At 46.7% G+C, this 26,775-nt stretch overlaps 1 protein-coding gene across 3 annotated transcripts in view; it reads left to right on the top strand.

Moving 5' to 3' along the window:
• Positions 1 to 26,775, top strand: part of LRRN2 (leucine rich repeat neuronal 2) — a 378,579-nt gene that overhangs the window by 200,557 nt on the left and 151,247 nt on the right. The window lies entirely within an intron of this gene.

Below are 26,775 nucleotides of genomic sequence, written 5' to 3'. Positions count from 1 at the left end.
GTACACGGGAGAGGATGTGACCTAGCGCCCAGTGCTGCCGATCTTGGAGCTGGGGCACCAAGATCGAGTCTGCGTCAGCTCAACATCTTGTGATTGTGGGCAAATCGCGTAATCTCCCTCTGCCTACCAACAATGAATGCGTGCGTGTGTAATGTAACTGGTGCTCATGTAAAGCACCCCAATATCTCGGATCTAGTTTGCACTATATAAAACAAAAATATCCATCCCCTGGTTCCACTTCTGCAGCTCGGAGCCTCTGCTCAGAGACAGGCTAAGTCGGAACAAATAGCGGACTCTTTGAGGACGCCAGGCACTTTTTCTCCCACTCTGTCACATTGTATAGAAAAATATCACAGAGACCCATTGGGTACAAATGAGTTTCACAGGAAGCGGGATGGTGGCTAAAAAAGATAAATTAAGTTTTTCTCTGTCACTTGAAGTGTCTGAAACCAATGTAATTATCAAAATATAATTTTAAAAGGTATTATTGAACAGCGTTGCAATTTCTGAAATAGTTAATATTTTAATTCGCGAAATGGAATGCAACAACGAGCATGACTTTTTTTCAAATTTCATTTTTCATTCGGCATACTGATTGTTTTGCAATTAAAAAACAACAAAGGACAAAAGGCCTTATCTAGAGTTTGGAGGAGCAGAATGCCCTGTAAAAGCGTCTTAAATGTCCTAAAAATGTCGGATGTCCTCTCTGCGTTATTTAGATTGCCATTGACATCAATGCACTGTTAATATGTTGGGTGGGACATTTGCCACTTTTTGGCAGACGTCTCTTATCCATCTACCCCTAAATTAGGCCTTGGGTGTTTTTGGACTTTGCTTTCAAGGTGCCTCTTTCTGTTCTCACTTGAAATTATATAGTTACATGTTGTTTATGTATTGTGATAAACTCACATAAAATACTGAATACTAGTCTGGGCCTGCCGTTTTTACAGGAAATACCCTAAAGCCCCACTTTAATGCTTTGACATGCTTTCTTTTTTAGGTCGAACGCGTAAGAGCTCTGGCCTGTGGCAATCTCTCTGTGGGCTTTTAACCACGCCCAACCCACTCCCATCACTACCACTCGTTCATGGACTTGCCTTTCAAAAATCCTTTTTATCATTGGTAAAAACTTTACGTTTGTCCCTCCTTGGTTCACTTTTGTTACCGCCTTGTCTGCCGACCCTGTTACATGGATAATTGCACTTTTGCCGATACGTTTGACTGGAAGCAAACTTTTTTTCCATTTTGTGTGTCTCCTTCAGGCTCATGCTCATGGTGGCCATGGCGCTTTGAATCAGCTCGCTTAGGTCAACTGTTTCACTTTCCATTTTCAATTTATGTGGCAAGAAAAGTCCAGTTTACAATGCTAATAGCTCTAACTCGAGCAAATGTGAGACTCATAGCATTGTAAATGCTTGTTTCACCTTTCGCCTATCACTCTTAAAATGTTAAAACCACCCCCTTTCTGTAAAAATTGTACTAGTTACAAAGTGGGAACTTAGGGCCAGATTTACAAGGCTCTAGCGCCTCTGGCGTAGGGGCTTAGCACCACATTAGCGTAATTTTTTTTACATTAATTTGCCGTTAAGGAGGCCATTCTCCTTAGTCATATTTAAAAAGCGGTACAATGCTTGCGTTGTGCCACTTTGCGACCTCTTGCACCATATTATGCCTGCGCAAGGCATAATGTATACAAGGGGGGCGCCCCCCCATAGGAAGGCCCGTAAACACAGCGTAGTAAGATTTACAACATTTCACTGCACCATTTTTACATAATTTTCAATGTCTGCTCAGAGCCCATTACTTTCAATGGGCCTTCCTTTCCTTTGCAGGATTAGCGCCACAATTTATTGCTCTAATCCTGCAAAGTACCACAATAGCTTCATAAAATTTGACGCTATTGTTCTAACATGCGTCATTAAAAATACGGCGCACACATGGTGTCGTAAGGGGGTTAAAGGGGCACAAGAAAAGTGATGCATCACAGCTGATGCCCCACTTTCTTGTAAATCTGGCTCTTAATACAATACATTTTGAAGCGTACAGGTGACATATTAAACCTGGCCAATAGATGTTACTGCTCTTCTGGCTTTTGTTTGATTTCTCCAAGAATGGTTCCACAGCCATTCTCTCACAGCCAAGTGTCACTGCTTCATCAGTATTTATTACCTCTGAGATCAGAGTCATACTTTACTTTTACAGAACACTGGGTGTTGCACCTGGGCTGGCGTCTCTGGTCTTCGTCCAGGCTGACATATTGCTGTAGTTGCCAGGGCATCAGTGAATGCTATACTGTGAAGGTCTGCTAGATGTCACTATTGCATCAGTATCGTCAGCCACGACCAGCATCTAGCTCAGCGGTCTCCAACCTTTAGTGTAATAACAGCTACTTTTGTTCAATGGAAATCACACCAAGCTACTGACAATGTGGTAACAGTGACCACATCAGGCAAGATTACATTAGTGGCAACCAAGTGCAAGCTTACCGGTCACGATCACCTCAGAGCATCAGGAAGGTTTGCAAGCAGTAATGTGAAAAATACTTTGTCAATTTGGAATGCCTCTACATGGTTAATACATGACAGCTAGCTCTGCAGTGCCCCTGGCTTAAGGTTGATTATATTGGTATTAGTCTAATCCAGTCTAGTCCAGTGCCTCATGATTTTTCATTCAAACATCAGCTTTAAATATATTTTGGAAATTCAACAATTTTTCTCTAAACATCAGTTTATGAGTTCTGAAAATACACACATTTTCATCTCAAATACATGCTTTTCCATTTGGGATAGCTATATTAATTCAACTAAGGGAAAACGTCTTATTTAGTAGGCTGGGCTGCACACTGGAGAGATACTTACTAGTAGCTGGAAAGTTACCAGTATCTGATGCACTACTGATTGGAAAAGCCTGGTCTACCCTCTGTGTAGCTTCTGGCTTTGAGTGGTGCAACCATGTCTGCTTCACAACCCCAGTCAATGTCAGTGACTAGCCCTTTGGTGTTAATGACTTAGCAGGGCCATTAATATTATTGGCCACTAGGTCTCAATGCAGTATAGATGTCTCCTCCCCCAGACATTTTGATGCCTCCATGCTTTGTTGGATCACTAGGATATTGCTGCACAAACTGCTCTTTCTCAAAAGGATTGTAGAGGCTGCTGACTCAGCACTACCACCTTCCACCAGCTCCAAGAGATGGACTTTGGCTACTGATTACTTCATGACATCTCACAACCACAAATCAACAGACCCTTGCTCTCTGATTCTTATAGAAACAACTGAAATATCCACATTGGTGACTGATTTTGGGGAGGAGGGGCTTAAGACTTTGGAAAGAGAACTCTTGTGTTATAAAACCACATTTAATTCAAGAGCTTGGCCAACAGGGACTGTCTTACCCATCACCAGTCAGAAGGTCAGCGGTCAAGATCCGCCCCTGCCTCGGACAGTCAGTTCCACGACAAAGGACCCTGCTGGCTATCCTGGTCCATACAGGTCAAATCCAAGATGCTGCAGACTCACTCTGAAACCATAAGTTTAAAAGTGCTGAGCAGGTCCTCTCCAAGGTGCAACCTTTATCATATACCCAGTACCCCTGTGCAAGAGGGTGTAGCTTCGGGGGGAGGGGGTGTTACGCCCCCAACAAATGTATTTTGTGATAGTCGGGTTTGGTGAGGTGTCTGTCAGATTTCACCAAGAATTGTTACACATATGGACAGAAACGCACACATTCTCCCCCTCTCTCTGTTTGGAAAGACTTTTAAAATGTTGGTTATTTCACCAAATAATGCACTTTCTGTCACTTGGTACACCTACTGTGAGAGGGCGGTTCTGACCATCAGGTCCACCTTGATTTTTTGCTTTTTGACCACCTGGTTTTTTACCTTTTACTGTGACCTGGCGCAGATGGGACTATGCAGAGTGGGTGGTGACCTGGAGTAGGCCTCCTGAGATGGGTGTACACATGTGAGGGATAGTCAGTGTGCTAACAGTCTTTTCACTGAAGGGACACTCCATTAAATACCAATGTCAGTGTGCTTACTGTATTTGCATTGTAGGGACACTCCATTAAATGTCAATAGGAAAGGATGGCCTAGAGCGCAACTCCAGTCCTCTGGGATTCACTGAGACCAGGGTCACACCAAGATACACTGTAACCGGTAAGAAAAGAATAATGCAGTAGGTTACAAGAGCATAGTTGTACAACTTATGGGTCATCCAGTGATGTCACCTTTCTCTGACTCAGCTCAGGATTAGGACCAAGTACTGCTTTGTCCAGCTGCCTGAGCAGGGCCTTGCATCAATCAACCAGCTGTCATTCCATACCAGAATTAGGCTGGAGAGGCCTTGGGAGGAATGTCAGGGAGGAGGGGCTGAGACTTTCAGAGCACATGTGGCAACTAACTCCTGGATGATGCCATTTTGGGCTTTCCCAGAAGTCTGTGCAAGAAGGAGGGGAGAGCGGCAAGGAAGTGATGTGGCACATCTGGAGAGGCCAGAGGTGCAGGCCTGCTAGACACTTCCGCCCCCACTTAAAAGGTCCTGCATAGGGAAGAGCTCTCTCTCTTGGCTGTGCTTCACTGCTGGATACTGGACTGTAGACGGGCGTCATGGGCAACTGGAAGGAAGTACCCCCTGACTGCCCCTTAGGGCGGGGACTCCGCCCCTGAAGGACTTCTGGCCCAGCCAGGTGCATGCCAGGGTCAGGTAAGCTGGTCCCCTTAACCCCCCTGAGGACTAGTTGGGGGAAGACTGGGCTGACGCAAGGAGAGGGCGCTGCTCAGAAGAAAAGGAGGACCCCCTAGAACTTAGGACCCTTCTAGGCCAGGAGGCCTAACGACAGAGCTCCTGGTGGCAAGGACTTGTCACCAGGAGTGAAACGACACCATAATCACAAAAATCGGCCGTTGGGGGCCCAAGGTTTCAAGGGGAGAAGAACCCCGACCTTTGACCTTTCCAGATGCAACGACAAACCGCGTGGGGCTCCGTCGCTGCTCTAGACTGTGCCCCTGAGGTGGGCCAGGGCCCCAGGGTTGCACCACGAGGAAGAGGAGCTGGGGGAGTGCCATCGCACTCCCCCTCTGGAGGAAGAAGGGGCCCGAACCTCATTGTGGGCCCCATGAAGCCTGGCCCATTCAGGGAGATGGGGGGGCGATGTTGTCACGCACCCCACTTGATGCGATAATTTAAGGACTCCGGACCTCATCATAGGGCTCCCTGCGGCCGAAGCAAAGTCGGGAGTGCTGTTGTGCTCCCCGTGAACATCGTGGAGACCGGCTATGGAAGGGGCCCATCCCGTGGCCCCACCAAAAGAAAAGTCAGGTGCTGTCACACCCCATGAAAATAGCCTGAGGGGCCCCGGACCCCATCCCTGGGCCCCATGAAGCAGAGGACGACAGTGAGTGCCACTGCGCTCCACACAAAGGTGAGGAGGGCCCCGGATCCCATCCCGGGCCCCAAAGATGCAGAGGAGGAGGGGGCGTGCCATTGCACTCTCCCAGGCAGTCTGTCCGGCCGCAGCCCCTGTACACGTCTGCCTGCAGGAGCAGGCAGACACCACAGAAAAGGCCGGCTCCCGCAGCAGCACATGGAGGTGCTGGCCATACGGGGAGCCGGCGGGGCGGCCAGGGGTGGACTCCCTGTGCCACCCCCTAATGAGGGAGCACTTACCTGATGTGAGGGTGTCCAAGTGGGACCCGGCACCCCAAAGGAAGCACACCAGCTCTGGCGGTGCTCATTTCCTCTGCGTTCCACACCAGAATACCTTGCGGGGCACTAGCATTGGTTTAGGCCCCTAGCCAGCTAGTGGTGGCCCCAGGAAGATGGGGCCACCACCAAACAAGTGCCCCTGGACAGGAGGAGCTGCAGAAGCAGCACAGCCTCCCCCCAACGTGAGGACTTTTGTTCTTTGCTTGTGGGACTGCGCCCTGTAGGGGGTGTAGGATGGTATTATGCAATGTTAATCAAAAGTAATCTGAATGTTAAACAAGAATAATTTGAAAGTAATCCAAAAGTAATCCTAACCTTTAAATTGCTTAAACATATCTCCACATGTTCCTTGTTGATGCTAGTTTGAGTAATGAGACTGACAGCCACCTCTTTGCAAAGTAGCTGTACTACATTACAGTCAAATGTTGCATTGGGATACCGGGTATCGTTTTGCCAGGTGGGTTGTTGGATTATATTTCTCCTTGGGTGAGACATGAGAGATTACACAATGTCATCCAAGAGTAATTCTATCAATGTGTGTATATTTGTAAATTGTTGCATAGTATTGAGTAGTGTGTGTGTGTGTGTAATAAATGTACTTTTACTTTATCCAAAAAAAAAGCACAGACTGGACAACCATTTATTGAGGGTCATGCTTGTGTGCTGGTGAATGGGGATTACTAGCCCACACCACCCCCCTTTAGTAAGCCTTGGACTGCTCTGCAACGCTACCCTATGAGAATCAAGCGCTACACTGAGGTGTTTGGTTCCCAGCGGTGGTCGCGTGCTGCCCCATTACTTGTGCAGGCCACACAACTAATGACCTACCTACCAACACCTACCAATACACATTCCTCTCCCCATCCACTGCCCCTTAAGCACCTCTTGTGAACCCTGCTTGTTATATAATATACTTTAACATAATGTGCTAGTGTGATTGTCAGGAAATCTGAAGCTACCACCCTCCAATCATACTGACCAAGCTACGCCCCTGGCAAGAGGTCTGCTTGCACCCTACTCCCGTTGTAAATCCACAGTGGTGACAGCATCACTCAGGCATACATCGTGAGCGTGTGAAAGCACGTCTGTGCACCCACAGAAATTCTAAATGCCAAGCATTAACTCCAACTGTTTGAATGAAAGACAAAGGTGGTGTATTTGATGCGTGGCCAGCACTCCTCGCTCTGTAATAGACTGGAGACAATGATTTGTCCTAGGCTAAGGAAGAACCCGATTGTTCTGAGGGGCCTGTACCTACCCTTCATAGCTATCTTCGAACAGGAGCTATAATTTCACTCTCAGGCTCTACCCCAAGCCATCCACGTTGAGTGATGACTAGTTTTGTGGTTGCTAAACTTAAGAGAAAGTAATGCAAATATGGCTATGCCACTTATTGGTCCAGACAATTTCTGAAGGCAGCCACACATTGTAAGCTTGGGATCGGCCCAGCTTTCAGAAACTAAATATATACAGGACACCACCTTGGCCTGGTACAGTGGCGTGCTGGTATCACCTGCTCGTCGTGATGGACTTGTGTCCTGATGTTCCTGAGTGAGAATGTGGACGTTCTGCTCTTCTCTAGGATCAAGCTGTAGTAGAGGTCTACCCAGTGGATTGGTATTGCCTTCTACCTGCCTTCCAAGCAGCCTTGGGACCAAAAAGATTTCAGGACGTGGAGTCTGCTCCAGAGAGGATGGATAAGCTAGACTATGGACTTTATCCAGTGGTCTGAGAAAGAGTCCCAACAACGATCAAGAAGTACAGGTGAACGTACAGCATGCAGTGACCCTACCTGCTGGGCTTGCTCGTCCCTGTATCATTGCTAGAACTGTAATCCTTCCCAGGGAGACGCTATACCTCTGTGACATCTCTCAGCTGGATGGTGATCAGTGGTGTATCTCCATCTCTGTGGGATTTGAAGGCTCTTGGAGACGCTTCTTTTTCCTAGTTTGTCAATACACAGTGGCATGAGGGTATTAGAATGCATGACCAATCCAACAAATGGACAAGCATCTGCAGGACATGATGGGGATGAGGTGGTTTAGGGAAGGTTGTCGCTATCTATCCCTCCAATTCCCCCAGTGAGTGCTGTTTACAGGAGTCCCGGTGCAAAACAGACTTGAGAAGTGCTAACTATGCCTAACTATGCTGACTGTGAGTTAGCAGGAGGCAAAGAAAGGCTGCTTCTACTGCGCAGGCGCGAGCTCAGCGCTACACTACCACGGCGTACTGACAGTGAGCATTACACCCGTGGGTAGCGGAACCACGACATAAGGGTTTCCATGGGATCGTCGAAGAGGTGAGTGTGGAGGAAGGAAAAATACACAAGTGGGTGAGGACTTGCATATAAATCATCAGGGCAGTGTGGAAAGCACATGGCATACGTTATTTCCAGGTTGCTTTCTGTGTAAAGCACATGGCAAATATCCATAGTGTTGTACATACAGGACGATGTGGAAACACCCATATCAATGAGTTCAAAGAAAACGTGATTCAACTATGTGTTGTATGTATAGCAGGTGACACACAGAAGTGTGGAAACTGGCAAGCTATTATGTGGTTTATACATATTATGAGAATGTGAAAATTCGCATGGTGATATGAGCTTCACAACATAGTCCTGCAGCAAAGTGAAAACTACAATGGCATTAAATACTGAGCCAATGTGAAAATGATCATCGGTGGACCGTCTAACCTGGTGTATAGCCCTGCTTCATGAAGGATGGCTTCTGTAAAATCAACAGTCTAGGGATTCTCTGTAAACTGCATCTGTAGGGCACCCTGAGGAAGCGCCTCGAGCCCAGAAGAGCCCTGATGTAGTCGAGCAGCGCACATTATTGCTGGGGTATCTGTGCCGACATAATAAACACCTTACTATTTAGCAGCGTTTTGTAATATTTCAGTGAAATCCTAATCTATAATTCTCAGATCTACAAATTATTTCAGCATGACTCCTGTATATTCTAGAAATCCATAACAGCATTCTGCTATATTATGTTATCAGTTCTGAAGGTATTTTATTTTCTGTGTAGTTAATTTTAATGAGATGGGCAAGCATTGGAAATGTAAAGGGCGTTATGTCTGGTGCAATATGTTAAACAAAATCTCACATGCCAATTCCAATCTGAAAGGGTTCAATAACAGACTAAAAATTAATAATGTGTGAAACACGGAGTCAACCAGCCGAGTTTCCCTGACCATGGGTAAATGGAGCAAGCTCCTCGAGTGGTGGCCAGGCATGCATTTATATACTAATGCTTGTAAGTTTCGAAAGGGGTCACGTGATTAATTCTTTAAAAAAACAAGCAGGTGCTTCGCCTGATCTTATGAGAACAAATGAAACAACCTCCAGATAGCAACAATAATATGCAAGATTTTCTGCTGAACAAGCAGGTTTTTGTTTTTCCATCTCGGGAGCCAAGAGCTGGGACCAGCTCACCATCAGAGACTGACACTTCCTTGGCAATTTTAGCATGAGCAAGAAAACATAGTGGAAGCAAGTAATAGCAATGATTATCCAAATTATACATAGTCCACAAATATTGCAACTGGTATTATTTCTCGTTGTTTATGATTTCCGTACACATTTTTCCAGTGTGGTGTACTGTATCCTACCGGTACTGCTTCTCCTGTGGCACAAATATATTTTCCTGATGTGGGCCAAGTCTTTTCCATGAGGCCACAGCTCCTTCCTTGCTGCATGCACACTTTGCTGCTACAGTGCAATAGTGATAGGGCGAGAGACTCTCATTCAGTAATCCCTGTACAGAGCTGCCCGTAGAGGAAATGGTTTTTAGCAGCATATTTTAAAAACGGTAATTTAAAATATGTTTTTTACCTCAGTATTTGCAAAACTTCCTTGAAGGTCGAACCCCCGAATGTATGTACGTATTTTTTATTGTATTGTGTTATATTGTTTTGTAATAGTATTTATACAGCGCTTACTACCCCTTACTAGGCGTTGAAGCGCTTTTCGGTGAGTAGTACGCTACTCCGGAACCCAAACGGAATTAGTGGTGAATTAGTATAGGGAACTACGAGTACAGTTTTAGTATTGTTATGAGTTAATTTGAGCCGCAGATATGTGAGTTTGTTAGATTGACTGGAGTAATGGAGGGGTGGAGGAGGAAAGAATCCAGATGTGTTAATTGAGAGTTTATGGTAATAGGATTTAGGCTTGGGATGAGTAAAGGGGGGACGGAGGAGGGAAGAGACTGTGAAAAGGGTTAGGGAGATCGTAGTAGCAGGGTGAGATAAATGAGGGAGAATATGGTAGGGTTCTTTGGGAGATCATGGTAGTAAAGTGAGGTTTGGGTGAGTTAGATGTGGAAGCGGAGGGAAGAGTTTAGGTAGAGTTATTTTGGAGATGAAAGTAGTAGAATGGATTTGCGATGAGTCAAAGTGGGAATGGAGGATAGATTGAGAGAGACATGACAAATGGTGATGGGTAGATAAGTGTGATATAAAATGAGAGCAGAGATTCATAAATATCTAGTATAACAACTTACCTAGGAGTTATGCAATGACCTATGAACATGTTAAGCATAGAATAACTAATTTATATATATATATATATATATATATATATATATATATATATATATATACACACACACACAAACACACACACACACACACACACAATATATGGTATTTCTACAGCGCAAGCCTAGTCAAAAGACAGTGGAACATTGCGCATTGTCAACTACAAGCATAAAGTCAACGCGTTTATGGAGTATAGAGGAGATGCCACTGAGTTGAGGATGGTTAATGCCCTGAGATCAGTTTCTATCTCACCTCACCTTCAGAAGGGAAGGGCGAGGCCAGACCAGTGATTCCCACCAGATGCAGCTGTTAGGTGAGGTCTGCACAGGGAGGGGTGAAGGGAGCATTATTGTGGGGAGAAGGGTTCGGGCTAAAGAGTGTCAGAGTGCATCAAGGGACATAATATCCTGAGAACGATGAATGAATAGAGCTTGTGTGGCAGGCCATTAATCTCACCTGGGCCCTCACACTATCTCGTCCCTCCTCCGGGAACAAGCACAAGGTCACACAGACCATCAGTGGATGCATGAGCTTTTTAGATTGTCCCTGGAAAAAAAGAAGCTGCGGATAATATGGAAAATAAAACCCTTTAGCTTTAAATCGAAAAGGTATGCCTGCAGCTACAATCCGGTTTAGTCAAATACTGCAGTTTCTTTTTTCCTATAAGGTGTGGAAATGGTGAACTTTAACTTTTCCTGTGCCAAGCCAGATCCGGTACCCATCAGTGCCGGAAATTGCCCCCTATTTACAGTCAGTGGGCAAACCGACTGAACTGTTTCAAACATGGATTATTTGCTTTTCATGGGGACATTCCAGGTGACCCCCATAGTGAGTAAATGAAACCATCATGGGACCCAGGTAAGCCGCCCATGCGAATACCATTTCCCATATTTATTTTATAAAGTATTTGCTAACTCAGCAGTTAATTATTTTCAGATGGAAACCAAAGGACGAGGGCATTTAACTTTTGGCGAAGCAGCGGTCTGAAAACGCCTTACTCACACTAACACAAGTTGCCCTACTACAGCTACGCCCAGAAAAAGAGGTAAAGCATGGCGGGTACTCTCTACCCGTCTTGCACCACGGGAGGGCTGAAAGGGCGTAAGACGCGACCTCTCAAATCACCACGCATCCGGCGTGTGGACGGACGGTGCGGCTAAATTCACAGTCGGCGAAGAAACACGTCGATTCCCGGCGGGCTCCTCACCGTCTGCACCACTTTTCAATATATATGTTAAACGCCTGCGTGAGACTGTCTGTATAATGCCACAAAGGTGCTGAGGATGTGCGGCTTATCTTGAAGCTCGCAGGGACCCCCTCGACCAGCTCGATGTCCTCCACCAATCAATTGCTGCGCGTGAGCGGCTAGACAGCTCATAAATGGGTCCTAACCCAGCCATGGCCCCATGTTCAAGCCTGAATCCAAACAGCTGACATTTCACATTCTCGTATCCGTACATACTCTATGCGTTTACTGGACAGTAGCATCTATGTAAATTGACATGTATAGCAACATCTGGCCACAAAGCATTTAAGCATTCCACAGCGGTGGACTGCGTATTTGACAGAAGGGCTAAGTAGGAGTAAGGAGGTGTTGGGACTGTGGGTAAGGGGGGGCCAGGACAGAGCTGGTAATCGGCTGCCTACCTGTCCGGGCCTTTCAAATCATCCTGGTAGGTTATAGAAGGTTATACGGTTGATACGAACTTGCTTCAAGAGATGGCATCTGTGCTCCTTCTAAGCCAGGCTTACATAGACCCAAGCAGACGGCGTAGCATCTGTGTTTTTTTCTCTTGCATCTCCCGGAGACTAGTCTGCTCATGCATTGTTGCAGCAGTTTTTGTGTCTGTAAGAATTGTTATTATGGTGCAGTGCCATAACTACCCATCTGCTATGCTCTTGTGATTCTTCATTAGTACAAAGGTATTTGCACCAAATAATTCCACAGATATGTTTGCAAACACATTTACCTACTAAATACTGGAAGAGGCCTTGTCTGCTGTACAGCGCTTTGGTGCTGGAAAACTTTTGACTCTATTAAAGGGTCAGAGTTGGACTCGTGAGACTCGAACTGCTTCTGAGGCTTAACCTGAATGATTCCTATAGTGAATGGGGAATCTCACATAGCATTATTGTCCAACTGCTGACCACTGCAGTGGCATGTATGCAGGATTCACCTCTATGTTCTTCGGATCACTTAAAAAAAAACTGAGAATGCACTAGCCCACAGAAATATTATGCCAAATACTGTAGCTCTAGCATACTCAGTCAAAAAAAGAGACTTCCTGCTAATTCCAAAATGATTATTTTGATGCCCTTGCTTCATATGGCGTCATGTGAAATCTTGCACATTACCCCAAAGATCAACTCACAGTCACATATATCCTTCTTAAGGGGGCAATCCAGTGAATTATGTCAACTATATCTCTAGACCCAAGCTAACATAATCAAAGACAGCAACATTAGTTTTAGATTACCTATTTTGGTGATTATTAGAGATGCTGCACTAGTAGTAGCAAAACGTATTTCGCTGGATGCCCCCTTCAGATGCCATGCTTCAGCAGAACCAGCATGGGGGGATGGGTAAGAAGCAATGCACACCACAAGGTGGTACCAAACAAAGTGATGCTGAGTCATGACAGGTGCTAATAAGTCTGCACTGGTGAATGTGTCATAATCATGGACAGCTGATTTTCTAAACCAAATCAAAAGAGGCATCAAGAAAGTTAAGTGGAAAGCTTTGAGCTCCACGTTATGAGAACACATCTGCTGTACCGATAAGGCAACAGGACAAAGGAACATCGAATATGCAGCGGCTCGTTTGATTTGTTTGAAGTGAAATATCTGGGACCTACAGCTGTGCTAGACAGTGGCGAGGAAGCCTTCAGGGCACCTCTTGGTGCAGTGCAAACCGAATGCAGCCAGCGCGCTCGGCTTTGATGCCGCCTTCGACGCCACGTTGGTCGATGCCCGCGGAGACTCCCTTGCCAGCACCACGCAGGCCCGCTCCAGTAATGGGGTGGGCGCCGCAGCTGAGAGGAGCCCGTGGACTCAGCCATTCTCATTCATCTCCTGGTGCTTGGCTGGCAGACAGGAGACACGGAGGAGGAGGGGCCGACAGCGGCCTCGCCCGCAGAGACTCCAGTCCTTTCTGGGCCATTTATCTCCTCGCGCCAACTGCCAGGCCTGCTGAGGCGGGAGCGCCTCGCGCCATCCATTTCCATCGCTGGCTGTTTCAGTGAAGGCCTCTCGCCTGCTCTCCTTTATGCTGATCAGCTATTCTCTCGATATCTTTTCCTATTCTCTGCTCTTCGCTCTTGCGCACAACTTCTTCAGCCGTTATCTCTTGGTTAAAAAACAACACGTCTGCAGACGTCTCTCTCCCTCTCTACTGAGGAAACTCTGATGGGAACCCCTCTCTTTATCTTCTAATAGATTCTTCAGCGTCGTCACTTTGCTGCACCCTCTGAGTCCGGAAGGCTGCGTTCGGCGCCATTATGAAAAGCCATGGGGCATTATGGGAAATTACTACCCTGCCACCGTTTGTGCTGAAGCCAGAGTCAAGCACCATAAATTATCTAGTTATCCGCAACACTGTCATGTGGGCGCCTCTGAAAGTTCACACCTAGGCAGCTAGATAAACAAAATAATCACAGCTGCATGGAAGGCAATCAGTTTTTGTGTGTGAAAATACACAACTTCTGCCCGAATAACACGTACTCCTACCTCCCAACACGTGGCAGAGCCAAAGGCCCTCTCCTGATGATTCTGGCATCATTTTTTTGGCAACAGCTGTGCTTTTAAGCCAGCCCATAAAATACATTTGCAGAAAGTAGCGACAAAAGTACAATATTAAAAAGCTCACATGCCTTGTTATTAGTCTCTTTATGTGCAGACTATGTCAAGAGGATGCCTCTAAGCCCTCCCTCAGGGACCAGGACTGCCTGTCATTAATTGATTTAGAATTAAGGGGACGTTTAGAGTCAGGGCCTGGGGGGTGCTGGACTACCAGTGGCATTCAAGAAGAGTGTAGATAAAACTTGAGAGAACACCTGGAATCCCTCTGAGAGAAATCTGTTTAAGAGCTGCTGCCAGTAGAGTGGGGGATCTGTGCTCGAGCAGAGTTAGGATACCAGAACTTTCTTCCAAACTGCAGTGAAAATGTTACATGGCCAGTGTTGTTCCAGGAACAAGGTGTTAACCATATTTGCATTGAAGCATTTGTATAGCAATTACTGTCTGTAGGTTCTAAACTGCTTACCCGCACACATATTAAGCTACACTGTGTAGGGGATGTGATTGTAAAGTTGTTGTCATATTCTCAACTTATATGGGAAGCATTTTGATGTTGTGCATGATCACCACAGAGGTGTAGTTATCGTGTTATGAAACACAGCGTCTGGCCATGTAGCAGATGAGGTATTGGAGAGACAGATAGGCTTATTATAAAAAGCACACACAAAATACAGAGCTACTCAGCACCAGCCTGCCCATAGTGGCATTAGGATGCCTTGTGCATGTATACAAAAAAAAACCAGTGGGGTAGGGTTAATCTGATCCATATAGGAACCTGCACCAGGCAGAGAAGCTGTTGAATGATACAAAAAGGGTAAGAATGGGAATTAGTGACATGAGAGGTGCAGGAGACAGGCACCTTTTGTTTTTTAAGGCAGGGATGCTGCCAGCTGCTAAACAAATATACCCATGAACGGGAAAGGAAGTGGAGGGTAATCAAATATGGCAAGTTGAGTAGAAAGTACTCTATCTTTAAAGGGTCTAGTTTCCACCTGCTCCTGCTTTGTCAAAGGAAGCCAATATTCTGAGGAGGTAATCATTGTCCTAGTCCCTCTGAAGCACCCAAAGGCAGAGGAGGGAAAGCCCATTTCAATGATACCTACCTGTCGTGATGGAAACAGCACAGCGTATAGATCAATTAGACCACTGAGATGGGAGAAATTGTCAATTTCAGTATTTTCTTTCAGATGTGCTATGAATCGTGTTTGGAGCCCGTTTTCCTAAGCTGCGCAATTAAATATTTGCTGAATGTGGATTAGTCGATTTTGGATAGCATAATTCAGGAATTTGTTCTAAAAACATCTCTTGATTACTACAATAACCATTGATATGCTCTGATCCAAGTGAAGTTACGTTCTAGCAGCACGCCAAATGACTTGACAGAACATAATAAGAGCTAAGAAAATTAGGTTTTTCTGTCCTGATACTTTTTCATAACAGATGAATTAATGAAATGTAACAACATCACAAATCATGGAATTGTTTGTACTATTGTTGCTCTCCACGCTTCATTGTTGTATGTGGGTTATTACAGCACTGTCACAGCACAACTCAAAATCGTGGTCGTATCTATCCACAGTGCAGCAGGTGCAGTGATAATGGGGCTCAAGGGTTTGAGATTCTTTTCACATCAGTGCTGGGGTGAAGGCACCCATTTAATTTGTATTAAGGCCCATGGCACCACTGCTACACCAATGTACAAAATCTGTATTAATCAGAACATTAATCGGTTTACAGAACAATTTTGCAAGTAAGGCATCAACCTAAATGAGGGGATAAAGTGCAGACCATGAGGACTCTGCCTCATTTTCTTTTTTTTTAATTCACAGTGGCAGCTCATTTTCAACCATCAAAGAAAGGGCCCAACACTCCAATCCTGGATCCTCATTCTCAACAAGGAACTCTTTAAGAGAGCTTTCACAAATGGAGGAGGACAGGCGTGTGCAGTGATGTATTTGTAAAATAGTAAATGCTGGTGCCCAAAGCGCTGCTCAGACACTTTCAACACTATAAAATGCCAGTGTGCCGAATATCAAGGGTGTGTAGTCCTGAATCCACCTCATGCCTCTTTATTCCACCTACCTGCCCTGTTATCTCACTCTTGAACGTTTATGCTTTCTTACTTGGTGACTGATTTTCTGTCTATCTCTTCCTCCTTTTTCCCCTCCTTGTGTGTTCTCCTCTCTTGCTCCCGGGAAATGTCTGATGAGAAAAAATAACTGCCAGTAGCCAACACTAAGGCCCTCATTATGAGTATGGCGGGCGGTGGAGGCCAAACTGGTTTTCCGCCCGCCAGCCTTATTACGACTTTCCTGCTCGGCTATTATGACTTTCCTGTTGCGGTGCATCTGGTGCGACAGCACCCATCACGCCTTTCAGGCAGTGAAAAGCGCTTCGCAACTGTCCATGGGGGCCCCTACACTGCCCATGGGGCCCCCAGCACCCCATCTTTGCCAGCCTTTGCATGGCGGTGGAACTGCCATGCAAAAGCTGGAAGACAGGGGACTTGTAATCCCCAGGGCAGTGCTGTTTGCAGCACTGCCCTGTAGGATTAAGACTGCTGGCACTGCCAGGCTGTCGACCAGCAGCAACCTGGCGGCATCAGCGGTCATAAGGTGGAGGCCACCGCGAGTCTTACGGTCTCGGGACCGCCAGACTCATAGTAAGGGCCTAATTGCCAGTGGCCCTACCGGCAATCACTGGCTCAAATGAAGCCTGGGTGTGTGGTCATCAGTGTCCAAACTCTAGCCTGCTTTGAGAGAAAGCCACTTTCTGGCTTCATCCGTTATCTATCTCTATACCCAAAGCCTAATACTTGAAGCCTTTATTTGGGTTGGAAGACACCTACAAAAAAAGTCTAGATGTGTGTGTCCTTCAGACAACGTTAATACTGTTATGCATCACTCACACTTCTCTCCACTGGTAGTACTCTTCCAGAATATTTTGCTGAAATAAATGTATTTATGTGCATGTAGTTGGTATTTGTATTGCACAAAGCTATCCAAAAGGCAGTGGAGCATTATATAGGGCTACAAGCATACAGCCAACAAGTGATAGAAGAAGTTTGCTGGATTTTGGAAGCTGAAGTGTACTATTACTAAATTGTGATGTAGTGTTCTTTAATGTGTATTCAACTCTTTCCCAAAGTGGAGCAACATTGGGGCAGTACTGATGAATATGGAGAAGTTGTTCTAGATCTTTGGGTGGAAAAGGCCTGCTGCCTTATTTTTCTTTCTTACACTTAAAACCTCACTACGAGTGTGGCGGTCCAACTGTCAAATTACAGCCTTGGCGGGAGGACCCACCAGGGGATCGCTGTCCCCACTAGCAACATGGTTGGTCACGGTGATCTCAGTTGTACTTAGCCAAGGCGGCACTGAACTCAGAGCCTCCTGGCTGATTACAACTCCCCTCACACCATGGAAAGGCTGTCAGTGAGGGTGTGCTGGGGGGCACATAGGGGGCCCAGCACTGCCCATAAGATGGGCAGTGCAGGGGCCCCCATGTCAGCACCCTCAGACAGCACTCATTTAGAGAGTGCAGGCCGGCCCCCTCTGTGCTACGAAATAGCACTCAGCTCCCTTAAGGAAGCCGAATGCTATCTCGTAGCACTGTTCCAGCAGCTCTGACCAGTGGGAACGCTCAGTTACAATGTTCCTGCCGGTCAGTCCGGCGGGGACATTGTAATGGGGGGGGTGCCACTGCTATGGCGGTGACGTCCTCCACACGAGTTTGGCAGTCTTGCGCTGGGATCGCCAAACTTGTAATGAGGCCGTTAGTCTCCAGTCTGAAGGTATCCTGTCTGCAAGTGTCCCAAGATACACCAGAGTTGCTGAGCTTGCCTGCTATTTGCTGGTTATGATGGCCTTGTAAATGATGCAGTTTGAATTAAAGATGGTATAGGCCGGCAAGGGGAGCCAATGAAGTTCCATCAGGATGGGGGTGATGTGATTGTATTCCCGCAGGCCCTGAATGAGACGAGCTGCTGTGTGTAGGAAGCCCTTAAGGGGGCGAGGGGTTAAAGTGGTCAATCTTCTCTTACTTATAACTAGCAGCCTGGTCTGTTAGGGAGCTATGCAGCTCCTTTATTCTAGACTGGCCCTGTGGTAGTTTTTGCTGTTCACTCAGTTTCACTCTAGATACTGGCAGCAATGGGAGAGATGTTTGAAGGTGGCCTAGCCCTAGTGTTTGCTGTATCCTTTAATACAGAGCAGATTCTGTATTGTTGATTGAAGGGCTGCTACTTTTGCCTTGAATTTAGGAGGTGAAGTTTTTAGTTGTATTGGATGTTTGTCAAGTTTGTACGTATGTTATGGTAATTGTATGTTGTATGTTCTAAATATGTGCACAAAAGATTAAATTGATATAGAGTGATCAAGTACAGGGGGCAGTTAACATGCTAGGCCCTTTAAGGAACATAGGGCCTGATTACGACCTTGGCAGAAGGGATTACTCCGTCACAAACAACGGATATCCTGTCTGCCATATTACAAGTTCCATTATATCCTATGGAACTTGTAAAACGGCGGGAGGGATATCCGGCGCGATTGGAGTGCGGCATATTGTTTTGGATTGGAGTGGGGCAGATTGGAGTGGGGCATCTTGTTTTGGATTGGAGCGGAGCTGATTTGAGTGGGGCAGATTGTTTTGTAATAGAGTGGGGCAGATTGTTTAAGATTGGAGTGGGGTAGATTGGAATAGGGCAGATTTTTTAGATGGGAGTGGGGCAAATTGGAGTAGGGCACATTGCTGTAGATTGGAGTGGAGCAGATTGTTTCGGACTGGCTCTGGCAGATTGGAGTGTGGCAGATTGTTTTGGATAGTAGTGGGGCAGATTGGAGTGGTGCATATTGTTTTGGATTGGAGTGGGGCAAATTGTTTTGGATTGGAGTGGGGCAGACTGGTTTTCAGCAGATTTTCAGGGACTGCGATGGGGCAGATTAGAACAGGGCAGATTGTTTTGGATTGGAGTAGGGCAGATTGGAATGGGGTATATTGTTTTGGAGGGAAGTGGGGCAGACTAGAGTGGGGCAAATTGTTTTGGATTGGAATGGGGTGTATCGTTTTAGACTTAAGTGGAGCAGACTGCAGTGGGGCAAATTGTTTTGGATTGGAGTGGGGCAGATTGTTTTGGATTGGAGTGGGGCAGATTTTTTTAGATTGAGTGGGGTAAATTGGAGTAGGGCAGGTTTTTTTAGATTGGAGTGGGGCACATTGTTTTGAATGGGAGTGGGACAGAGTTTTTGGGATTGGTGCGGGCCACATTAGAGTAGGGAGCTGCAATCCTGGACCCTCATTATTAACAAAGAATGCTTTAAGAGATGTGTCACAACTGGAAGAGGATAGGCGTGTGCAGTGTTCTATTTGTAAAATAGTAAATGCTGGTGCCCAAAGCGCTGCTCAGACACCTTCAACATTATAAAATGCCAGTGTGCCGAATAACATGGTTGTATAGTCCTGAATCCACCTCATGCCTCTTTATTTCACCTCCCTGCCCCGTTATCTCACTCTTGCAGGTTTCTGCTTTCTTCATTGGTCACTGATTTTCTGTCTTTCTCTTACTCCTTTTTCCCCCTTTATGTGTTTTACTCTCTCTTGTTCCCGGAGCTGGAACAGGCAGATTGTAGTGGGGAAGATTGTTTTGGATTGGAGTGGGGCAGACTGTATGGGATTAGATTGGGCCAGTTTTTTGGGGATTGGAGTGGGGCAGGCTGTTTTGGATTGGCATGAGGCAGATTGTTTGGGATTGGAGTGGGGCAGATTGAAGTGGGGTAGATTGTTTTGGTTTGGAGTGTGGCAGATTGTTATGGATTGGAATGGGGCAAATTGGAGTAGGGCAGATTGTTTTGGATTGGAGTGGGGCAGATTGGTTTTTATTGGAGTAGGGCAGATTGTTTGGGATTGGAGTGGGACAGTTTGGAGTAGACTAGGTTGGGAGAATTGTAATGTGCTGGATTCAAGTGGATTTAGAGTGAGTAGTTTGATTTGGAGTGGGGTGGATTGGATTTGTCTGGAGTCAACTGGATTGAGTGGGGTGGAGTGTTGTGGTGTGAGCTCGGTGGATTGGTTTGATTTGGAATGGAGCAAGTTGGATTGATTGGGGTGAATTGGTGTGGGGTAAAGTGGGGTGGATTGGCGAGGATTACAATGCCACACGCATTATGTTTGCAGAAGGGTTCTAGAAGTTAAAAATAAATTTCTCAATGACGTTGAGAGCAGCGAACGGGCACTGATTAAATTGAATCAATCGATGCCTGGTCCCTGCTCCACAAACAGGAACGGAAATGATGCTAGGCCTGTAAAGAAGAGTGCAGGCAAGCCAACAAATGGTAAATGACAGGTGGGGTCCAAGCCCTTTCTACATAACAACAGAGTCTTGCTAGTGAGGCACGTATGCTAGTGCATGTTCTTTCAGGCTCCACCCTAATAAATGGACTTTCCATGTGGCCCCTATGGGCTCTCTGTCCTTAGCAGTAGCACTTTACTGCTCAATGAATTTCCACCATGTTTTGACCCAGCTCACATTTTCTTACCAACCAATTTTGATGACCCAAGAAGTAAATGTCAAGAATACGGGACCAAAGCTTCTTGTAGGGCTCCCTGCCCACCTATATAAATTGCCCACCCTGTTGGGGGTACAATTAAGTCTTTTTGGAGAGCTCACTAACCAAATTGATCCAGCTTCAAGGCACTCCCAGTGTTTTCAAATAGGGACGAAAAGCAGAAAGAGACTGTGGGGCCTTTTCTCTTGGCCGTAGGTTGATATTGGACAGTGTCCATGGTGGCTCCCAGTGTTTACGAATACTGTTGCAGGTCTCCAGATACTGAAACTTTCCAACTGAATAACCATGGAATCCCGTTTGTGCACTTGTCTCTCAAGGGAAGCAAAGAAGTCAATGCACCACTTTTAAATTTACCACGTCAAGTGTTTTATTTCACATGGTCCATGTTAGACCTGGCATCTTTTGATGTGTTTCCCCTGTCATTTTGCCTTCTAACCTCCTGTTTTCATGGTATGCTGGACTCTGTTTATGCTGGTTAATTGTCTCTTCACACTTTACCACTGCTGATCAGTGCTAAAGTGCAGGTGCTCCCTATGTAAATTGTATTGGTGATTGGTTCATCCGTGATTGGCATATCTGATTTACTTATAAGTCCCTAGTAAAGTGCCCCAGAGGTGTTCAAGGCCTGTAAATAAAATGCTACTAGTGGGCCTGTAGCACTGTTTGAGCCACCCACATGAGTAGCCCTGTGAACATGTCTCAAACCTGCCACTGCAGGTTCTGTGTGTGCAGTTTTAAACTGTACCCACTTGCCAGGCCCAAACCTTCCCTTTTACTACATGTAAGGCACCCCTAAGGCAGGCCCTAGCTAGCCCAATGGGCAGGGTGCATTGTATTTAGAAGGTAGTACATGTACTGGCATGTTTTACATGCCCTAAAAGTGAAATACTGCCAAATTCGGTTTTCATTGTTGCAAACCGAAGGGGGTGCCTTTAAGTAACTTTTAAGTGCAGTTTCCCTTTGGGAGCAGATGGAGATTTGGAGTTTGGGGTCTCTGGACTCACAATTTAAAAACACATCTTTTTGTAAAGTCGTTTTTTAGGTTGTCAGTTTGAAAATGCCACTTTTAGAAAGCGGGCATTTTCTTGCTTAACCATTCTGTTCCTCGGCCTGCTTGTGTATTCCAGGTCTGGGTCAAACTGACAGTTGGGCTGTTTGTGAATCTCTACTAGACAGTGACACAAAGGGAGCTGGGGTGTAGCCTACATACCCTGATGGGCCATCTGGGCTAGAGTGGAGGGAGGAGTGATCACTTACACCTGAAAGGGCTGTGCCTGCCCTCACACAATGCAGTCTCCTACCCCCTGGTGTGTGTCTGGGGGCAGGCCTGGGCAAGGCAGGATCATGTCAACAACAGAGACTTTCCTTTGAAGTTTGCCTACTTCAAAACATCTGCCAAGAAGAAGAGCTGAAGAGCTGGAGGAGGAGTACTGTCCCTTTGCTGTGTGTGCTTTGCTGGGTTGGCCTACAGTTGCTGCTTCTGCCTTAAAGAGGGTAAATAGTGGACTCTGCTGTGTATCCTGCTTGAGAAGTTTCTCCAAGGGCTTGGAGTAGAGCTTGCCTCCTGGTGGAAGTCTCAGGGATATCAAAGACTTCAGCTTCATTTGCCTACAGCACTGGGAACTGTGTGTTTTGTGGGGCAACAGAAGGAAAACCACTGCGACACCGCCAACAACACCGCTGACTGCACTGTGACCTGACAACGCCAAACGGAGATGTACCCCATGTCGCACCGCAACCCTGGTCTCACTGACGCCGCCACCTGATGCTGTCATCGAGCCACTGCTTGCACCGTGACACCGCACTTCGCATTGCCTTGCTCACACTGCAGCCTTGGCATCCCTAACGCCACCGCTCTGTGCTGACACCGACGCCGCTGCCTGCACCATGGCCTGAGGACACGGCTTGTGAAGTACACAACGCACCGCCCCATCCCGCACAGCAGCCCTGGTCCACCGACGCCAGCGCCATCGACTCCAGTATTGTCAACAGAAGCCCCTGTCTGCACCATTACCCATGGGCACCACATGGAGCCCGCCCCATGCCACAGTGCCACCTTGGGCCTTCCGACGACTGTGCTTCAGCAATGACGACGACGCTGCTTGCACCCTAACCTGAAGACACCTCACATCTCACCACCCCGCTTCTCACCGCAGCCCTGGTCTCCCCGACACCGCAAGACACCGTCACTGAGCAGCTGCCTGCACCGTGACCTGTGGGCACTGCACGTCGCATCGTCCTGCTTTGCACTGCAGCCCCCAAGCCATCCACGCCAGCGCTCCGGACTTTCTCATCAGCCCGAAGTTCGATCTGCAATGTGTTTGACTCCAAGGGCCTGACGACCCCCGCACCGACCTCCGGAACCGACGCCTGCAACTCCAGTGACACCACTCTCAGGATCTCATTGCGAGGATCACAACCCCCTACATTTCCAAGGTACCGTTTGCGGGTCTTCCCAACACCGTAGATGACCTGCGATACCACGGCCGGCCTGAACTGTTGGATTTGTTGTTCACAACGGCATGATAGCCCCAGACGGTGCTATTGACTTCAGGAAGTGTATTTTTAAGTTAATTCTTGCAAAATACATATCTTTATTACTGTATGTTGGATTTTTCTCGTTTTGGTCTTGTTTAACACGGATAAATACTGGCTATTTTTCTAAAACTGGTGTGGTGTCCTTTTGTAGTGTTTTCACTGTATTAAGGTGTGTTATGTGCAAATGCTTTACCCATTGCTTCTGAGATAAGCCTGACTGCTTGTGCCAAGCTACCAAGGAGGTGAGCAAAGTTATCTGAGCTGGGTATCTCCCTTATCCTAACTAGAGTGAAGGTCCCTACTTGGACAGGTCCCTACCCGACTGCCAACTAGAGACCCCATTCCTAATAGTCCAAGATAATAGTTCTAAATAAATTGAAGAATAGGTAGTGTCTCGCCTTCTGATTTAAGCTATTTTTTGTCCAGTAAGACTATTAATGAATTTGTCAAGCACAGAATTCTATTTCGCATGAAGTGGGTCACACCGTTAGTGACACATGCCATGCCTCATTAGAGGGATTTTAGTTACACTAGTCAGTCAATCCCCTTTTAGAGCTCTCCATCTTTTTATCCCACTTAAAGTCTTGCTAACGGCTATCCAGATACTCCCCAGCCCTTTGGCAAGTGTTCATTTTTTATCAGTGCCCTGACAATACCTGCAGTGTGAGTGGCAGTACTGACTGTCCCAGTTATAGGTAGGGGTGCAATCAGTGGTATTATAGAAGACAGAGGTACTTGTCAAGCCACCAACTCCAGGTCTACTTTAAAGCAAAATTAGAGACGATTGGTTATAGGTTATTGTACACTCCAGTCTGGACAGTGATCTAGGGGCACATGTACAAAGGTTTGTAGCGGTCGCAAATGGTCCGATTCACAGAATCAGGCCGTTTGTGACCCCTAAAAACCATTTAGGGATGTACAAACCCTATTTTGTGATTCGGGAACCAATTACCAAATCGCAAAATGGGGTTGCAATTCGGTATTAGGAAGGGAAGTGTTAAGGACATCCCTTCCTAATAGCTACTCGCAGGGGGATGTATGAATGTTTTGTGACCAAAATGGAGTTGCAAAACATTTGCAGTTTACCACGAACTTCAAGTTGGTGGTAACCCATTTGTAAATGGGAAGGGGTCCCTGAGGGAACCCTTCCCCTTTGTGAATGTGGGTGCAAACATTTTTTAAGAGCAGGCAGTGGTCCCACAGTCCACTGCCTGCTCTTTAAAAATAAAAATAAAACTTTTTATTTTTATTTGTGAATTGCATCATGTTTTCCTTTAAGGAAAACAGGATGCATTTAAAAAATGCTTTATTTAAAAAGCAATCTCAGACATGGTGGGCTGCTAACCCCAGCAGGCCACCATCCCTGTGATTTCAGGGCATTCCCAGTGGGTTGCAAATTGCAAACCACCTCATGAATATTGATGAGGTAGGTCCATTTGGGACCCGCTGGGAATCTCTAAATGTGTCTGAGACACATTAGTACATGGCTGTTTGCTACTTTCTGATTGCAAATCGCAAAGATTCACAATTAGGAAGTCACAAACAGGATTCTGAGTACATGTCGCCCTTAGTTTCATATCTTGTACACAGTACCTATGAAAGGTATGTTGGTAATTTCAGAGCACAGTACCACCCACAGGGCCTCTTTGTGCAAGAGAAGCTGTTGGCTTTGTCAATGTTTGTCTCTAAAGTGTTGTTTAAGAAAACCAAAAGAAAAACATTTCAAAGTACTGGAGAAAAAGCAGATCTCAAAACTGTACGTTCCATGAGTACCCAGCTCTTCAGCAGGGGCATAGCTTCAGGGAAGTGGTTGGGGTGTTACAACCCCCACATAAACATATTTTCTGGCAAATAGTTGGGTATAGCTGCTTTCATTTGGGTATGGTGAGGTGTCAGATTTCACAAGGACTTTTTACATAAACAGACAAAAATGCACACACATTCTCTCCCTTTCTGCTTTAAAAGACTTCAAAAATGTTGCTTATTTTACAAAATATTGTGTTTTTTGTCACTTACCACCCATGCCAATCCATATTTGTCTCCCTTTCCATTGCCCCTTTTGCCCCTCTCATGTGTCCTGCTTGTAGTATTTGTTGGAAAATATGAAGCTCACCTCCCCATGTTACTGACCAAGCTACGCCCCTGCCCTTTGGTGATCTGCAGTAGCCCAGGGGGATGATTTACTGGCCTCCAGGAGAACTGTCATACTGGCTACACCTTCTGCCTTAAACACCAACTGAGTGCAGCAGATGGCCCTTCCTCCAGTGCCATAAAAGCCTCTGTGTGCCAAAGCTTATGCTTTCATGCAATATGTGAAATGCAGGAGATAAACCAACCCTTAATGTCTGCTCTTCAACCATACCGCAGCAAAAATACATCGGTTGCTGTGCTTTCACAGATAGAGTGCGAGGAGCGGGGAGCAACACAATGCACTTAATTGAGGGGGGAAGCAGTGCAGGAGAGAGCTAGAAAACATGCATGCTCATGGAGGGCTGAAAAAAAAGTAGTTAGTTAAATGTGAGCAGTGGATGGACATAAGTCGGCCAAACAAAAGGATCGTAAGGAGGCTGTTCTCCAGGAGAGGGACAAACACAAGCAGCAGAGGGCAAACCATCAAATAAGAAGCAAGCACTTGAGAGTGACAATAAAGCCACCCAATTGTAAGCATAGGATGGGCTGTAAGCCCACTGTAAGATTACAATAGGTGCTTTGCAACCAGACCGCTTGTGCTGTTGGGTAGGCGAGACCTAATGACAGCCACTATGTAGAGTCCTTCTTTGCAGTACATTTTGTATAGGTTCTGGAATATTGAGGTCTATGGGTTCTATGAGCTACAGTTGGGTCAGGCATTCATTAGCAGTCGCTGCATTGGTGTTCTCTCTTCAATAAACCACCATTCTTAAGACCAGTACAGATGTTTCTTTCTAAAAACTACCAATGAGGTTGGCATGTGGGACTTCAGCGGCAGCTGAGAGGCACACCATTGTAATGAAGACTCTATGGGGGTCATTCTGACCCTGGCGGGCCAACGACCGCGGAAGCACCGCCAACAGGCTGGCGGTGCTTCCGGGGGCATTCTGACCGCGGCGGTAAAGCCGCGGTCAGAAAAGGGAAGCCGGCGGTTTCCCGCCGGCTTCCCGCTGCCCCAGGGTATCCTCCACGGCGGCGCTGCAAGCAGCGCCGCCATGGGGATTCCGACCCCCTTCCCGTCAGCCTGGTTCTGGCGGTTTTCACCGCCAGAAACTGGCTGGCGGGAACCGGTGTCGTGGGGCCCCTGGGGGCCCTTGCAGTGCCCATGCCACTGGCATGGGCAGTGCAGGGGCCCCCTAACAGGGCCCCACATAGATTTTCAGTGTCTGCGTGACAGACACTGAAAATCGCGACGGGTGCAACTGCACCCTTCGCACCTCTTCCACTCCGCCGGCTCCATTCGGAGCCGGCATCCTCGTGGAAGGGGGTTTCCCGCTGGGCGGGCGGGCGGCCTTCTGGCGGTCGCCCGCCAGCCCAGCAGGAAACTCAGAATGACCGCCGCGGTCTTTTGACCGCGGTACGATCTTCTGGCGGTTCCCGCCAGGCCGGCGGCATCTGCCGCCGGCGGGGGTCAGAATGACCCCCTATGTGTGTTGGA

Source organism: Pleurodeles waltl, chromosome 6 (genome assembly GCF_031143425.1).
Source record: "Pleurodeles waltl isolate 20211129_DDA chromosome 6, aPleWal1.hap1.20221129, whole genome shotgun sequence".
Classification (NCBI taxonomy): Eukaryota; Metazoa; Chordata; class Amphibia; order Caudata; family Salamandridae; genus Pleurodeles; species Pleurodeles waltl.
This window is presented reverse-complemented; position numbering and strand designations above follow the sequence as displayed.